The following is a 13,301-nucleotide window of genomic DNA, read 5'->3' on the forward strand; positions in this document are numbered from 1 at the left end:
TAAAACAGGATAAGTGCTTCAAAGAATTGATTCTGTTGCATAGACAGCAAGGCAAAAATAAGAGACAAACCATGGGAAGCACAAGCACAGCCGCCCAAAATCCAGGCAGCCCAGGGTACAAAGGCCTTGGAAAGACACCACCTCTGCTGCCCACCTGCTCTGACACTGGCTGGCCTTAGCCAACTCCCTGGAATTTCTCTCCAGGTTTCTCTCCATCGGCTCCCACAACCCAGGAAACCATGCTCCAGGCAGGGGACAGAGTCCTCAGGGCTCCTCACTCCTCCTCTGGCCCCATCATCTCACATGAGGAGAGTCCAGCCACATCCTGGTCTCCCTGCTCTGGACTGATTCTTTCCTGTTCACCCTCAGACATTTGATCCTGTCATTTCCAGTCTCAACACCCCCCTCTAACACACACACACACACACACACACACTGAGAAGCAGTAAAATGAGTGGTAAGGGCAGAGCTCTTAAGTCACATAGACCTAGTTGAGACTCCCAGTTTTGCCATTTCCTGGGTGATGTTGGACAGGTTACTTAAAGTCTCTAGACATTAGTTTCTCTGTCTATAAAATAGGCATATTACACAGTTATCCATTTTAGCCAGGAATCCTCAGCTACAAACGACAGAAATCTAGCTCACCCTCACCCACTGCAGATGGGTCTCTTCCAAGTTCTATATTGGGGGAGGGGGCAACAAGTACGGCAAAGACAGCTCCAGGCCTATGGAATCCCAGCCAGTGATCCCAAGACAAAGGGCGGCCTTTCCCTGCCCAACATTCATTTACCTAACCCCAGGGATAAATTCTTATTGGCCAGACTTGATCCACGTGCCTACTTCTGTATCAATCACTATGGTCATTGGGATGGCAGTCACTTCTAGCTTACATACTTACCCTTGTGGTCAGAGTTACAAGCCCCTCCAGGAACACAGACTGGAAAAGAGGCAAACAGTAGAAATGAGGGTGATACTAAATAGTGGAAGAAGAGGGGGGTGTCCTCAGATAGGAATATGCAGCAGAGGTCCACTGAATGCCTCCTGGCATTATGGTAAGATTTAAAGGATGTGAAACACTTCTGTCCATGGTTAAACACTCAATAAATGCTAACTCTCAAAATGACCACCGTTACTTTCAATGTAAATCCAGAAGACTTCCACTTCCCACTACAATGGAGTAACAGGGACTAAACTTACCTGTCTATCTTATATAACTTATAAATCAGATAAAGCATATGATATGACAGTTTTCAGGTATAGAAAATAGGCAACGCAGCAAAGTGATCCTTGAAAGAAGGAAAACAAAGGAAGTGAGGACTACAGAGTCCCTGGCTAACTGTCTGGAGAGTGTTTCCAGGCCCAGCACAGGAAGGGGAACTCAAGCAGAGCCCAGAAGTCTCCCTGAACAGAGGAGACAGTTGAAGATTCTAGAGGTGGAGGTGGCTAGAATTTATAGGGAAGAGTACTAGAGAGGAGCAGACTGCTCAGAGAGGAGAGAGCTAGAGAGAGACAGAAAAAAAACCAAAAACTTCAGAGGGTCCCCTTGAGCTTTTAGCTGATCAGCACATGCATTTTAGTAAACTACCCATGACTGGGAAAAACAATGGAAAAGAGGGGGTAGAACAGTTCACCTGGAATAGTGCATTTCCCAGCAAACTGGTGTCATAAAACTTCATAAAACACAGAAGAATGAGGCAAATTATTCAGAGGGTACTATCTAGTAGTGGAGGTAAATTAGCCCTAGGATGAATGTTGCTCTGGTCCTGGCAAAAAAAGCTTAAAAGCAAGTCTCAAAGAATCAAACTATTTTCAAGCAATTTGACTGCAACCCAGAACAAAAATCAAAAATATTTAAAGGAATAGAAAAAATATCTAGCACTCAACAAGGCAAAATTTACAATGTCCAGTGTCCAAATAAAAATTATCAAGTATGCAAAAAAGTAGAGTCACACAAACCATAGTGAGAAAAATCAATCATTAGAAACATGTCTAGAAATGACACCATTGATAGAATTAGTCGAGAGGATATTAAAGCCAATTATCTAATTATGTTCCATATATTCAAGAAGTCAGAGGAAAGCTTATGCTATATGAAAACATATTTTTCAATGCCTAAATAAAATTACTAGAGAAGAAAAATATATTGTCTGACATGAATTATACACTGGATGGGATAAACTGCAGAAGAAAATGCTAGTAAACGTGAAGACATAGCAATAGAAATTATTCCAAATGAAACACAGAGGGGAAAAGACTAGAGAGAAGTATAAACCGAGCATCAGTGTTCTCTGAGACAGTTTAAGCAGCCTCAATAGAGTCCCCCAAAAGGGGTGATTGTGATGAAAAATATCTGCATAAATATTGATCAAAATTTTTCCAAACTTAATAAAAAATCTATAAATGCACAAACTCAAGAATCTCAACAAAGTGAAGCACAAAAAAAGTGAAGAAAACTATCCCAAGTCATCATAATCAGATTACCTAAAACCAGTGATAAAGAGAACATCTAAACAGCAGTCAAAAAAAAAAGACAATTCACAGAGGAACAAAAATGACAAGAACAGCAGACTTTCTCTCAGAAACACTTCAGGCCAGAAGTCAAAAGAGCAACAAATATCCTGGGGCGGAGGGGATAAAACTGACAAGCGAGAATTCTGTACCTAACAAAAATATCTTTCGAGAATGAAGGTGAAATGAAGATTTTTTTCAGACATAGAAAAGCTGAAAGAATTTATCACCCATACATACACATACAAAAACAAAAAGTTTAGAAGAAAGCAAATGGACTCATACTGCTTTAAGGTTCTTTTACAAAATGAAAAGTGATATAACACTACCTAAAAATAGACTGTGATAAGTTAAATTTGTACAATACAAATTTTAAGGCATCACTTTTTTTTTAATAAAAGGCACAACTTATAAGCCAAAAATGAGATAAAATGGAATCATAAAAAAGTACCCAATTAGTCCAAACAAAGGCAGAAAAAGAGGAAACAGGGAACAAAGAACTGATGAGACAAATAGAAAGCAAAGAGTAAGCCAAAAATTTTTAACCCAACTATCTCAATGATCCCATTAAAGGTAAATGGTCTAAACACCCTTAATTAAAAGACAGAGATTGTCAGAGTGCATTTAAAAACACAAGGACCAACTGTATGATGTATTATTATTCTCAATATTCCCAATGCCTTGCACATTACCTGGAATATGGTAGGCATCAATAAATGTTTGTAAAAGGAATGAATAATGAAAGAACTGTAGTTAATGGCAGAATTGGTCTTTTGTTTTCTTTGGGAGGGCAGGTTCTTCCCATATGCTATAGTTTTAAGGGTCATGGTGCTATAGCTTTTGGCCTTACCCCCAAATATATTCCTTGTAAGATTCCTGGAGAAGCCCCTTTCCATCTTTGGGTAAGTGTCCTCATCTGTAAAAGGAAGTGTTGGGCTACCCTTAGCATGCGTCCTCTTACTTGAGTGACAGGAAAGGGTCAGTCTTGGGCCAACCTGGGGGACCCAGGCAGCCAGGAGAGTGCTGAAAGCCTTGTTTCCTAGGAATCTTGAGACAAGAGTGGAGTTTCTGGGTGCATAGAAGGAGAATTTTGCTGAATTCACAATTTTTCCTAATATGATACTATGATAAGATTCTTCTAAATCTCAAGTAGAGTTTCTAAATATTGAAATTACATTTTTACATTTTCATGGGTAATATTGAGAGGTTTGTCTTTAAAAATACAATAAAATCTCATTAATTCAAATTAGTCATAATTCTGGACACCTCTGCATTATCTAGAAAAAGTGTTTTGCTAAACCTCTTAATAATGTAAACAAGACAGGAAGTATGAATATTTATCCTACTTCGGTGAGGAAATAGTTTTCAAGTATTTTATGCAGAAATTCACCAGCCTGGAAGGGACCTCTGTAATCGTCTACCTGGTCTCCACCCTCTGGTCATGCCCCATGTTGTCTATACCCAAGTGAGCTCTCAGAAATGTAACAATAGCTAACATTTACGGAGCACCTGCTGTATGCCAGGAATTGGACTAGGCGTTATACATGGATTAACTCTTTAACCCTCACTACAAGACTATGATTCTATTATCATTCTCATTTTACAGATTTGGAACCTGAGGCACAAAGAGGTTGATAACTTGCCCAATGTCACACAGTTAGTCAACAGCTGAGCTGGGATTCTATCCCAGAAAGCTGTACTCAATAGCACACTCTTTTAATTACTCTCCAGTGCCACCTCCCATTACAGAGCTAACCAATTCATTCTTCTGCATAAAAATGTTTTAAAACCCACCTCCTTTCTTTAAAATCCCACCTCCAGGCCTGTGCATTTACTGATCCCTGCCTGGTGTTCTCTGTCACAGATCCACATGGCTAGGTCCTTCCCACCATCCAGGCCTCTACTCAAGTTTCACTTCAACCTACTGAACTTTTATATCCCCCCCCTCCACTCACACCAGGCCCTCTTCTTGCACACGGCCCTCATTTGTTTCCTTCAGGTACACCGTCACTGTCTGAAATCAACCTGTTATTGTTGACTCATTTATTAGCTGCCTCCCCTTCTGGAATGTCTCAGCAGGGTAAGACGCTTGCCTGCATTTTTTCATGGCTGTATTCTTGGTCTCTAGAATAGGACTTGACACAGAGCAGGTACAAGATATCTATTAGTTGGATGAATAAATAAGTAAAAGAATAATTTTTTTTTTTTTTTTTTTTTTTGCGGTACACCGGCCTCTCACTGTCGTGGCCTCTCCCGCTGTGGAGCACAGGCTCCGGACGTGCAGGCCCAGCAGCCATGGTTCACGGGCCAAGCCGCTCTGCGGCATGTGGGATCCTCCCGGACCAGGACACGAACCCACGTCCCCTGCATCAGCAGGCGGACTCTCAACCACTGCACCATCAGGGAAGCACTATATATCCCCAATCTTACCATACCACGTAGCGCATGATGGCTTCCACTAAATGCTAATTAAATGGACAAATGGATGGATGTTGGAAGTACAAATACCTCAGAAGTTATCGTAAATCAGGTATGAAGTTAATCTTTGATTTGTCCATGAAACAAATTTTGCTGAACTATTTGAAAGAGTCACTAAGATGGTTAAGGAGATGTTTCTCCTGTTGAAAGGAGTGCATTATTTTCTGGATATTACCATTCATAAATTCATTGGCCTGAAAGGGTCTTCAGTGGTCACCTAGGACTACAGTCTCTTAACAGATGAGAAAACTGAGAATCAGAATGAGGAAACAAAAAAAAAACTCATGCAAGATCATGCCCTGAGTCACAAACAGATCCAGACCAGAAGCCAGCTCTCCTGCTTCCTTAATAATTATTTCTGAAGCACTCAGGAGGTGCTCTTAAAATCTGCTTGCAGGCACATAAATACACAACTTCTCTTGAAGACACTCTAATCACAACAATAATAACAATTTTAAAACCAGTAATGGGAAATGCTTTAATCCTCATGACAACCCCAAGAGGTGGGTACCATTATTACCCCCACTTTAAAAGATGAGGAAACTGAGTCCCAGGGAGGTGAAGTATTTTGCCTATGGTCAAATAGGTTACAAACGGTAGAGCCAAGATTTGAACCCAAGCAGTCTGACAGGGTGTATCCGAAGCATTTGATTTGGTAGATCCACTTCTAGGACATTCTGCTAAGAAAAGGATTATGATGCAGGGAGCAACACACTTAAAATGAATGACACTGTATTTCTAAGAACACAGACCTATTCTTCTGACCCAGACCAGACATAGTATGTCTCTACCAATGAATAGATATCTGCTCCTGGTCTGCTGATGCAGGCATTGCTGATGTGGTTTGCCTCTTGCTCTGAGATAGAGCATTTCAAGACACAGAATCTTGTCTTTCTCAGGGTCAGACCAAAGACCTTTCTCCCTGATCCCCATGCTGTCATCCCCCCAGCATGCAGCCTCAGGATGATGTGATGCCCTGAGCGCCTTGCTCAACCCCAGCCTGGCACTTCCATGCATCCCTCATTCATAACATGCCTCTCACTATTTGTGGAAAATTGACACACAGACGGAGAAGAAAGGGGGGTGGTAGGAGGCACATTTCTTCAACCTAAATGGATCTGTTTTGCAGGCAGGAGATGGATGGCAAAGAGATGAGCTGGCAGGGCTGAAGTGGCAAAAAGGCTTATAAGGAAATGTGGCAGTCTTGGTGCTTAATGGGGGACATCAGGCGTGAGGACACAGGGGCAAAACTCCTGCCTTCTTGTCCCTGGAACAGGGATGCATATCAGGGATCCTGTAAACATTTCCCAGCAGGAGAGCCTTCTCTCCTCAGCCAGTTTCTTATTTCAAGACATTAAAGAGGCTTTTATTGTGAGTTCCCTGAAATTTCTCCATTCTACGGTTTCCACTGAATATTACATTTCTCTCATATATGTCCTTTTTTTTTCCTTTTCCTACCATCTTGTGTCAACTATCCCTTCTCTAGAAGCACTGAACTGAGATAAAGATGATTAGGGGATATTTTTATCTCACTTAAAGATAACCAGGAGCGAATGGGAGTAAGCATACCTACCTGGAGATTTCACCTCAGTTCACTTCTTCCTTCTTGGTTCCTGCCCTACTGCTCCCCCTTCCTTCCTCCTCAAAGGCTGCCCTGGGAGCTCCCAGCACAGGGAGGTTTGATGCATCCTCCAGGGCCTGCCTCCCAGAAATTGTGTTCCCACATTAACCCTGATCAGAAGCAAGTTACCATGAAAGGCTCTGATTTCCTGGAAAATTGAAGGGAGGGGCCTGGGGGGCAGAATGTGGAGGCCCTTCCTGCCTTGGAATGAGATGCCAGTGACAGCTCCTCTGTAGCAATACCTTGAAGTCACCTACGGGCCCCTTGGAGCCCACTGAGAAGACACCATGCTTTGACCGGGTCAGCGGCAGAATGTAAAAGTCAGCTGACAGGAGCTCAATAGAAACTTATTAACTTTTAATGCAGAGCAGCCAAGGCTGCTTAAATATTTAAGAGTACAATTCATCACTTGAAAGACCAGTGAGGGCTGCAGAGAGATGCTGGTCTTCTGGTATCTTCATTACCAGGATTTTAGCTATTATAGCATCTTGTACTAAGTACTGATTCATAATAATACTTCTCATTTATTGAACACATATTATATGCCAGGCACTATGTGATGAGTTCTACATACATGATGCCATTTCATCTCCACAATAACACTGAGAGGCAGAGATTATGTTCACCATTTTATATATGAGAAAATACAGGTTCAGGGAAGCTGAGGGGCATGCCCAAGGTGGCACAGCAAGTAAACGGCAGAGTCAGAATCTCAAGTGCATTAGATGCTAAAAGCCACACTTTTGACTTTTGTGTTGGTCATGATGGGGCATCAGCAGCATGCCTGCGCCACCACCACTGCCACAAACAAATGAAAAACTGGATAAGACACACGACACAGCTATTCCAGACACTGGAGAGCAGACAGTGAGGAACTGTGATCTCTGAGAGAAGAGGACAAATGAATTGAGCCCCAGAGCACATGGGTTTCAACCTGGAAGCTCTTTCCAGGCTACAGCAACAGAGGTAGAAAGGGGCCGTTTCTCTGAGTTGAAGAGGCAGATCTGAGATTGGGGAGACAGAGGTAACTAGAATCTGCAGACAGAATAGCAGAGAAGAGGGAACGACACAGAGAAAAAGCTCCAGAAAACTGCATAGAGGGCCCCTGATTCTGTTGCTGAACAGTAAGCTGTGTAGACACAGGGTGAAAGTCCATGGAGCCAGACAAAGAATGTCCAAAAAGCACAAATCTCAGAGTCCACAGGGCTGTGCAACTTAAATCTGACCATGTGGAGTCGAGACCCCCTCAATGAACATTTGGGGTAATAAGTGAAGCCTTTTAAGGATAATGCCTTAGAAATGAGGCTAAATTAGCCCTCAGGTAAGGCTACGCTAGCCCCATCATAACAACACTACAAAACAAGCCCAAATGGATCAAGCTGACTTTCGAGCTGACTTTTTTTTAACCACTTGCCAAAACAACTTCAATACTCCTTAAAGGAAGATAATGAAATCCAGAAACTCAAAAACAAAACATCCAAAATGTTCAGCATACAATCAGGAGCTACCAGACATGCCTAGTTATTATATTATACATAATAACTATATGGAAGAGAGTTCATTCTCCCAGTTGAGGGGGGGAGGAAAAAACTGAAAAAACTAAAGGAGGAGAAAAAGATCTATTTACCTATATCTATAGATAGATAGATAGTTTTTATATATATAATATATATATTGTAGATTTATATCTATGAAGTTGTTATATATAAAGTATATTGTGAATATCATATATATATATATATATATATAAATTCACAACCATAGAGTAAAATGTGTACCTAGTGAAGAGAAAAATGAAACATGTAAATAATAACAATGTAGTGCAGGATCTATAACTTGGAGAAGGAAAAAGTATGAAAGCAACAACACAAAGGATGGGATGGAAGAAATAAAAGTCTTCTGTTGTGAGGTTCTTACATTACATGTGATGTGGTATAATATTATTTGAAGATACAGTGTGCTATGTTAAAGTTGCCTATTGTAAACCATAAAGAAACCTCTAAAAAATAAAACAAAAAAGAAATAGAACTAATAAGACTATAAGAAATATAGCTAATGAGAATATAAGAAAGAATACTAAAAAAATGCACATTCTGTGCAAGAGATAGCAGGTAAAGAGGAAAGTGGAACAGAAACTAGTGATACAGATAGAACATAAATAGCACTTAATAGATAAAACTGATAGACTTAAATCTAAGCATATTGTAGATTTAATCAAGTGCAAATAGTCTAAATATTCAAATTAAAAAGCAGAGATTGTCAGATTGGAGAAAAAAAGAGACAACTCTCTGTTGTTTATAAGAAATACTGACTTTGTATGCTAAAGACACAGAGTCATTGAAAGAAAAGAATGAGAAAAGATATACCATGGAAACACCAATCATAAGAAAGCTGGAGTGGTTATATCAATATCAGCAAAGTAGACTTCAGGACAAGGATATTACAAGAGATCAAGAAGGACATTGCATAATAAAAGGGCATCAATAATATATAACATTTCTAGATGTATATGCGTCAAATTACCAAATAACAGAGCTTCAAAATACAATGAAGCCAGAATGAAGAAAACCAAAAGGAGAAATAGAGAAGTCCACAATTAAATCAGTAAGAATATAGAAGACTTGGACAACACCATCTTAACCTCACTGATATTTATAGAACACTTTACCCACCAGCAGGAACATACATTCTTTTCAAGTGCACATGGAATGTACATTAAAACAGACCACATTCTGCACCACAAGTCTCAAAACATTTTTTTTAAAAGGATTGAAATCCTACAGAGTATGAACTTTGACCACAACATAATTAAACAAAAAAATCAATAACAGATATCGGTGTTAGTCCTAAATATTCAGAAGCAAAGCAACTTACATCTAAATAATCCATGGGTCAAAGAAGAAATCACAAGTAAAAATTTTTTTTAATTTTTTAAGGTAAATGACAATGAAAATTCTACATATCTAAATCTGTAAATTTTTAAGTCATAAAACACTACTTAGAGGGCAATTTACACCTTTCAGTACTTAGAAAAGAATAAGGAATAAAATTACAATAAAAGCTAAAAGGAAAAAGAGTAAGTTAAACCCAAAATAAATAGGAGAGAAATAATAAATACAAGAGTTGAAATCATGTTCTGATAATATATAATACTAGAGAAAAATTAATAAAACCAAAAACTGGTTCTTGGAGAGGACTAATAAAGTTGATAAACCTTTAAGTAAACCAATCAAGAAAACAGGAGAAAGTCTCAAATCACAAGTATCACGAATGAAATAAGGGACATCACTACAGATCTTATCAAAACTAAAAGAATAATAACTAAATATTGTTAATAATAATATGCCAATAAATTTGACAATTTAAACAAAATGGTCCAATTCTTCTAAAGACACAAATCACCAAAACTAACACGATAAGAAATAGAAAATCTGAACAATCCTGTATCTATTGAACAAATTGAATTTCTAATTAAAAATTTCCCACAAAGAAAACTCCTGACCCAGACTGATTCACTGGTGAATTCTAACCACTTTTTCTCTTTTAGATAAGAAATGATAGCAATCTTACACCAGTTGTTTTGGAAAATAGAAAAGGGCATACTTCTCAACTCATTCCTTGAAAGCAGTGTTACCTTGATAACAAAACCAAAGACACTTCAAGAAAAGTCAACTAGACTAATATTCCCCATAAATGTAGATGCAAAAATCCTTTTAAAGACATTAGCAAATCAAATTCAGAAGTATGTAAAAAGACATCATGTCCAAGTGGGGTTTAATCTCAGACATGCAAGGTTGCTTTAACCTTGGACCAGTTCCCTCAACCACCAGTACACGTTGTCACATCCACCCTATTCTCCTGATGAGCAATGAACTTCTCCAGAAGTCTCTGCCTCTTCCTCTCGTTCACTCTACAGGTATTTGTGGAGCACCGGCAATGGGCCAGGTTCATACTAGGCAGCAGATATAAGAACGGAATAAAACACTGTGGCTCTCCTTGAGTACCTCGTCATGCAGTGTAGAGGCCTGGAACGGATGTAAGGACATGCACGAAAGAGGAGAGAAGTCAGAACAAAGGGTGGGGGAGGAGTCATTAACCTGCGGGGCACAGAAGAGGAAGTCATGCATTGCCTCCAAGGGAGGCCCCGGAAAGAAGACATTTTTTAAAAAAATTTTATTGGAGTAGAGTTGATCTACAATGTTGTGCTAGTTTCAGGTGTACAGCAAAGTGACTCAGTTATACATATACACATATTCATTCTGTTTTAGACTCTTTTCTCATATAGATTATCACAGACTACTGAGTAGAGTTCCCTGTGCTATACAGCAGGTCCTTGTTGGGAGAAAGAGACATTCGATTTGGGCCTTGAAAGACAAGCAGGTTCGGGATGTCCCATCACAAGTCATTTATTGTATGTGCCTGCAACTATATATGTTTAGCAATAAATAAATAGCTTTTAAAATACCAGAATACGCAGTGCTTACATATATGCCCAAAACACTTCTGCACAAGCATGTGATCTGAAAGGATCCTGAGTGAATTTGTGTTTCCTCAACTCAACTGCATGCGACAACTTCAGAACCAGGTCATCTGTGGGAGGCTACTCTCTGCATTTGCCAGGTGGAAAAAAGCTGAGGGTGGGTGGCAGGGTGTTGGGGGGCAGCATCGGCTAAGGCACAGAGGCATGAAAGTCAGGTACAAAAGGAAGTCGTAAGGAGCTCCATGGGGCTGGAGCACAAAGTATAGGCAAGAGTTGGAGAGGGAGGGGCAAAGAACAGACCTTACACTCCAGGGTAAAGAGATGGGAACGTATTCCAGAGGCCGGAGGTGTTCACTGGCCTGCCAACCTTGGCCTTGAGATGCTTAAGGAGCCAGAGCAGTGGGGGCAGGGGAGGGCAGCGCCAAGTTGCCCCCCCATACACACTTCAACCTAAGAAGCTCTGCTGCTATGATTTTGAGATTTGGGGGATCCGTGTCAGATCCCATTTGAGAAAAAGGGAGACGATCCTTAATGATAATATAAAAATGTGAATAAAACCATTTAATAAATGATATTTAAGGTCCCTTGTCTTGGCACAGAAGATGCAGGCTGGGGAGACAAATGTCCTTTACCCAATCCCCCACACAGAGACTCATCCCCCGTATGGAGAGCCCTGAGGTGAAGAGGCAGGAGCCAGGGCTTAGAGGGCTGACTTACTGCTGATTAGCATCTCATCGCCCTCCCCATCCGGGGGCAGCTGAAGACATCCAGCCGGATTATACTGTCCTGAGGGAGAGGTGCCCTTTCAGAACCCAGCACCCTCTGGAATAGAGTAGGTCCAATAGAGACACGGCTCGTATCACCTGGACGAGGCTTTGGATGGAGTTCAGCCCACCACTCACTGGAAGCTCAGCTCCCATGGGTGGGCCCAGTATCAAGGCTGCTATTTAAGGACAATGATTTCATTTCTGGGGCCTCTGGCCTTCCCCTGCCAACTTCTTAGCCACTTACTCCAGGCAGAGTGCCCCAGGACAAGGGCACTGAATCACGCTCCCAATAACTCCCCCTCCTGCAAATAAATAGGCTCCAACTCACTGCAAGAGGCCAAGGGCCCTCATCAAAGGGAGCTTGCACATAACTGGAAATACCTTTAACACCCTGTGGGTGGCTGTTTCCCCATATCGTTCTGTGACAAAGTTGAGAGAGTCAAAGACATTGATTTTTCCGGAGCTGAGCTGTGAGCCCAAGATCAAGATGGGGGGTAGGGGTGGGCATAGTGCAAGAGGGTGGCTTTACAATGAAATTATGGTTATTGTTCTCCTGGTAGCATTTCTTCTGTGCTGCCATGGCAGACGGTTCTCTGAGTGACAGCAGATCTGTATTTCATTAGGACACTTGAGTCAAAAGATCAATGATACTCTTGGAACCGCTCTGCCAGTCCACGGGGCCAGATGAGCCCGTTGACAACCCTGCAAAGATCCAGCTAAATCAGGTAGCTGTCGACAGATGCTGGATTCGCAATCATAGTGCATCGATTTCCTAAGTGATGCTAAATCCGAGTGACTTTAATTTGTCTCCTTGTTTTGTCCTTGTGAAGAGGGCCCTTTTGTAATGAAGTGGTTCTTCTTTTGTAATGAAGTGGTTCCCTCTCTGGGGAAAGGGAGCTATTTGAAGGCAGGCTCAGGATTTGACAACGAGCAGGGTGGGAGGATGGTCAACAGCTCTGTGGCCTGAATACCCTTCAGTGGCCTAGAAATAGTCTTTAAATTTCCAGCCCTTAAGGAAAAGCAAATCTTTTTCTTTAAAAATCTTAAATCTTTAAGATTAAAAGCAAATCTTAAATCTTTAAAAGCAGATCTTTTAAAATGCAAAATCGCCCAGCTACTGAGCAGCTGAGTGACCTCTGAGGTCAATCTCTCTGGCTCCATTTTCCCCGTCTATAAAATGGGCATAATGATGAAACCTCATCAGAGGAATATTCAGAGATCTGGTTATGTAATTCATGCAAAGCAATGGGCACAGGGCCTGGTATGGAGGAAACTCTCACTGTCTGGAGATGATTATGGTCATCATGAGGCACCATTTTCTACTGGGCACTCACTGCACGCCCCAAGATACCATGTGCCTCCCATACCTCATCTCATTCAGTCCTCAAGGCCACCTCACAGGGGGCAATTTCCATTTCAGGGAGGAGGGGACTGAGGTCCCGTGAGC

The sequence above is a fragment of the Pseudorca crassidens genome, chromosome 2 (genome assembly GCF_039906515.1).
Source record: "Pseudorca crassidens isolate mPseCra1 chromosome 2, mPseCra1.hap1, whole genome shotgun sequence".
Lineage (NCBI taxonomy): Eukaryota > Metazoa > Chordata > Mammalia > Artiodactyla > Delphinidae > Pseudorca > Pseudorca crassidens.